Source organism: Theobroma cacao, chromosome 8, assembly GCF_053813885.1.
Source record: "Theobroma cacao isolate CCN51 chromosome 8, ASM5381388v1, whole genome shotgun sequence".
Lineage (NCBI taxonomy): Eukaryota > Viridiplantae > Streptophyta > Magnoliopsida > Malvales > Malvaceae > Theobroma > Theobroma cacao.
The window spans coordinates 9,459,719-9,465,718 of NC_142646.1; positions in this window are offsets into that span (position 1 = coordinate 9,459,719).

A 6,000-nucleotide genomic window follows, 5' to 3' on the forward strand; every position below is an offset into this window, starting at 1 on the left:
TTCGAAAAAAAGTCAGAACAGAATGTTAACAATAACTTATTACCAAATCATGCTGAGGCAGGGGTAAATACAATCGAAAGGGAGGTGTATGTTAAAAGGAACATTCGGGAAGTGGAAACCCCAATAGAGAAAGTATTTGAAGCCTTAATAAAGGCCGATATGCTCGAGGTTTGGCCGAAATGTTCTAATGTGAATGACTCGAGAGTTGTCCAAGGACCATATTTCTTGTATCACAAAAGATGTGTGGGGCATTTAATCTAGGATTGTAGTTCTTTCCGGAAGGAAGTACAAAGAATGATAGATGAATCAAGGATTGAGTTTTATATGGAAGCTTCAGAGCCAACAATAAACATGATATCTAAGGATTCCACTCACCTAGTGAAGATAAAGCCTTTAACTATTTTCTATGAACCAAGAAAAGGGTCTGTGGAAGATAGAACCCATGCCAAAATGACCATCAAAGTCCCTAAACCTTTCCCCTACAAAGATGACAAAACTATCCCGTGGAACTATAATTGCAATGTACAAGTTTCGAATATGGAAAAATGGATGGCTAAATCTTAAGATGATGCTACAAATATAACTGGTGTTTGAGGGATTACCCGCAGCGGACATTGCTATACACCGGAAGCATTAGAGAATCTTAGGAAGGAGAAAGGAAAAGAAAAAGAGAAAAATTCGAGAGAAAAAAATGTGCAATCTCAAGAATCGACAGATGGCTCAAAATGATCAATAACGAAAAAAAAAGTTGTCGAGTTCCTCAAGTTCATTAAACATAATAAGTATAATGTGGTCGAGCAATTGAACAGGTTGCCTGCTTGTATTTCACTACTATCTTTACTCCTCAGCTCGGAACCACATAGGAACTCTTTGATGAGGATTCTAAACCAAGCATATGTGGATCACAACATTTCAGTTGAAAATTTGGACTACATCATTGGGAACATTTCAGTGGGGAACATAATATCCTTTAGCGATGAAGAAATCCCTTCCGGAGGTAGGGAAAACTACAAAGTCTTGCACATCACAACCAAGTGTAAAGGCTATACCATCGCAAAAATGCTGCTTGATAACGGATCATCCTTAAATGTGATGCTCATGAGGACCTGGGCTCGCTTACCTATCAACATGTCCTACATAAGAAAAAGCCAGATGATCGTGAGAGCCTTTGATGGGACAAGAAGAGAAGTAGTAGGGGACATTAAGATACCGGTAGAAATCGACCCTTGTACCTTTACCATTGAGTTTCAAGTCATGGATATCGCTCTTTCTTATAATTATTTATTGGGAAGACCTTGGATCCACATGGCTGGGGCTATACCTTCATCACTTCATCAAAAGGTCAAGTTCATCGTGGATGGGAAGATTGTATGTGTTAACGGGGAAGAGGAATTACTCATAAGCAAGCCAATGGATACTCCTTATGTGGAAGCGACGGAAGAAGTGCCTGAATGTTCCTTCCGATCCTTTGAGTTCGTCAACACCACATATGTTGGAGAAGAAACCACACCACCCATTCCGAGACTTTCCAAAACTACCAAGATGGCTGTTAGTCAGACAGTAGGGAAAGGATACCGAGCGGGAACAGGGCTGAGAAGAAAACTGCGAAGCATTAGAAGGCCCATATGTGCTACCAAAAATGAAGAAAGGTTTGGCTTGGGGTATAAGCCAACTAAGAAGAAAAGAGAAGAAATGATAGCAAAAAGAAGAAGGGAAAGGTTGGCTCGTTTTAAAGGGCATGAGTTGGAAAACCATGGAATGACATATCCTTATCTCTACGAGTCATTTCGATCTAGAGGCTGCATCTTTCCTGAATCACTCACCGTCAAGAGCCGAGAATTAGTGTCAGCTTTAGGGGAAGCTTTTTCTAATTTATCAATATGTGCAACGGAGGAAAGTAAAGAGCAGCTAGGAAATGTTGATGGGATTCCTACTACATACCTCGGGCCACCAAAGTTTGAAGTTGATCAGCTGGACAACCATGAGTTTACCAGTCACTTGTGATTCAATTTCAAAGTAATGCAAACTAAACATCCGTGCTTATGCCCAAGAGCATTGAAAATTTTATGTATCGGGCTTTTTATCATTTATCATTCTAATAAATTGACATGAGTTGTGCATTTCTCATACCTCCTCTCACGATTCACCATTTCCATTCTTGTCATCTCATCCCTTTATTTTAACTATTTATCTATACAATAGCTCTACATCTTTCAATTCCCTTTACCTTCCAAGATTCCAAATAATGAATGCGAAGATGATAATGACAGTGGTTTTGAGGTTAATTTTGAAAAAGGTACAAGTGTTAGTGAAATTGACGATACAGAAAACGTGGAGGATTATGATTTAACTCCAGACTTGTTAAGACTAGTAGAATAGGAGGGGAGACAAATTGTCCCACATCAAGAGACACTTGAAATGATTAATTTGGGAAATGAAGAAAATAAGAAAGAAGTTAGAATTGGTACGACGTTGGTGCCGATTGAAAAAGAAAAACTAATAAAGCTACTTCATGAATATGAAGATGTGTTTACATGGTCCTATCAAGATATGCTAGGACTCAAAACAGACATTGTAGTCCATAAATTGCCTTTGAAACCTGAATGCAAACCAATTAAGCAAAAGTTGAGAAGAATGAAACCTGAAATGCTGTTGAAAATTAAGGAAGAGGTGAAAAAGCAGTTCGATGTAGGATTCTTGGAAGTAGCTAAGTACCCTGAATGGGTTGCAAATATTGTCCCAGTGCCTAAGAAAGATGGGAAAGTAAGAATGTGTGTGGACTATCGAGATTTAAATAGAGCTAGCTCAAAAGATAATTTTTCTTTGCCCCACATCGACACCCTAGTTGACAATACTGCTCGTCATTCCAAGTTTTCCTTTATGGATGGTTTTTCAGGGTATAACCAAATTAAGATGGCACCAAAGGACAGAGAAAAAACTACCTTCATAACTATGTGGGGGACCTTTTGTTATAAGGTAATGCCATTTGGTTTGAAGAATGCTCGGGCAACTTATCAACGAGCCATGGTGACTCTTTTCTATGACATGATGCACAAAGAGATTAAGGTGTATGTAGATGATATGATTGTAAAAGCTCACAAAACATAGGACCATGCGACCAATCTTGAAAGGTTATTTAAGAGGTTACGGAAGTTTCAGCTCAGATTAAATCCAACAAAGTGTACTTTTGGAGTCACTTTAGGAAAGCTACTTGGTTTCGTCGTCAGTGAAAGAGGAATAAAAGTTGACCTGGATAAGGTTCAAGCAATCTGTGATTTGCCTCCTCCCAAAACGCAGAAAGAAGTTAGAGGATTCTTGGGAAGGTTGAATTATATAACCCGGTTCATATCACAACTCACACTCAAATGTGACCTAATCTTCAAGCTCCTTCGCAAACACAATCTTAGGGCATGGAACGAGGAGTCCTAGGTTGCTTTTGACAAGGTTAAAGAATATCTGTTGAGTCTGCCAGTGTTGGTACCATCTATGACCGGGAGACCCCTCCTTTTGTACCTGATAGTAAATGAAGGATCCATGAGATGTGTGTTGGGACAGCATAATGAAACTGGTAAGAAAGAAAGGGCAGTTTACTACTTGAGTAAAAAGTTCATTGAGTACGAGTCCAAGTATTCCTCATTGGAAAAGATGTTTTGCGCTTTAGCATGGACGGTGCATCGACTCAAGCAGTACATGCTATATCATACCACTTGGCTCATTGCAAAGTTGGATCCTATTAAATACATCTTCGAGAAACCATCCTTATCAAGTAGAGTGGCAAGATGGCAAGTGTTGTTGTCTGAATATGATATTGTATATTTGTCCCAAAAAGCTATCAAAGGAAGTGCAATCGTTGATTTTCTGGCGGAAAGGGTGGAAGAGGATTATGAACCCATGGAGTTTGAGTTTCCGAATAAGGACTTGATGTCAATATGCCAAACAAGTGAGGAGGAATCGGAGAAAGAGAATTGGAAGATGTTTTCCGATGGAGCTTCGAATGCCCTAGGGCATGGCATAGGGGTTGTGTTAGTAACACTAGAAGGAGGTCATTATCCCATTACAGCCAAGCTCAATTTCTATTGCACCAATAATGTGGCTGAATATGAAGCTTGTGTCATGGGTCTTCAGGCAGCAATCGAGAGGAAAATTCACGTTTTGGAAGTGTATGGGGACTCTGCTTTGGTCATTTATCAATTGCAAGGAAAATGGGAGACACGTGACTCGAAGTTAGTCCAGTATCTTAAGTATGTTTCAAAGCTGATTGAAAATTTTGATAAGATTTGCTTCACCCATTTGCCCCGAGAGGATAATCAAATGGCTGATGCATTAGCCACGCTGGCAGTAATGTTCAAAGTTGGTACTGATGTCAAGATTCAAGCCATCATGATTAATCTTCGAGAATGCCCTGCACACTGCTCCAGTGTAGAGGAAGAAGTAGACGAGAAATCGTGGTACCATGATATTGTGCATTATCTCAAGTTTCAGCAGTATTCAGAACAAAGCTCAGAAAATGATAAGAAAACCATTAGAAGGTTGGTAATGAATTTCTTCTTGGATGGGGACATCTTATACAAGAGAAGTAGGGATCAAGTGCTTCTAAGATGTGTGGATTCAGCCGAAGCTCGGAGAATAGTTGAGGAAGTCCACGAAGGAATTTATGGGGCACATGCAAGTGGGCATATGTTGGCAAGACAGGTCATGAGAGCAGGGTATTACTGGCTCACGTTGGAAACGAATTGTATAGATTTTGGTCGAAAGTGTCACAAGTGTTAGATATACACAAACAGATTCCACACTCCTGTAAATTCACTGAATGTATTGACATCACCATGGCCATTCTCAATGTGGGCATGGATGTGATTGGGTTAATAACCCCAAAGGCATCAAATGGGCATCGGTTTATTCTAGTGGCGATTGACTACTTCACTAAATGGGTAGAAGCAGCATCTTATGCCAATGTGACCTAGAAAGTGGTATGTAAGTTCATCCAAAAGAAATAATATGCTGCTATAGTCTCCCGGAAAGGATCATCACAGATAACGCTAGTAACCTCAATGGTTCAATGATGAAAGAGGTTTGTGCCAAGTTCAAGATCAAACATCACAATTCAGCGCCTTATCGTCCAAAGATGAATGGAGCAGTAGAAGCAGCCAACAAGAACATCAAAAGGATAATTGAAAAGATGACAGATGTATACAAAGACTGGCATGATAAGTTACCCTTTGCTTTGCATGCTTATCACACAACAGTCCGAACTTCCACAAGAGCCACGCCGTTCTCTTTGGTGTATGGGATGGAAGCAGTTTTGCCAATTCAAGTAGAAATCCCTTCCCTAAAGGTCCTTAAAGAAGTACAGTTGGAAAAAGCCGAATGGGTTAACGCTCGTTATGAGCAACTGAATCTCATAGAAGAAAAAAGGTTGACGGCACTTTGCCATGGGTAGTTATATCAAAAGAGAATGATGAGGGCATATGGCAAGAAGGTACATCCTCGTCAATTCCAAGAGGGAGAGTTAGTATTGAAAAGAATTCTTCCGAACCAACAGGATCCTCGTGGGAAATGGACGCCGAATTGGGAAGGACCATTTGTGGTGAAGAAAGCTTTTTCAGGGGGAGCACTAATTTTGGCAGAGATGGACAGAAGGGAGTTTTCCAACCCAGTGAATGCCAATGCTGTCAAGAAATATTTTGCGTAAAAAAAAAAGAGAAAAAAATAAATTAAAAAAAAATTCAAGTTGAAAACCTGAAAAGGCGGCTTGAATCTAGGAGATGTGTTTAGGGCAAAAACCTGAAAGGGCGGTCTAGACATGAAGGAGGTCCAAGTACTACAAGGGCTTAACACATAAGGGGTGAAAATCATGATCCGAGATGTTCAGACAAAAGACAAGGGAGCTGACGCTTGTGTCTGCTTTGAGATAAAATTTTAAGACTATTATCAATATCTATCAGAACAATCATTAAGAAAGAACTGTATCCCTTTTGTATTAATTGGTTTTCTCTTGTT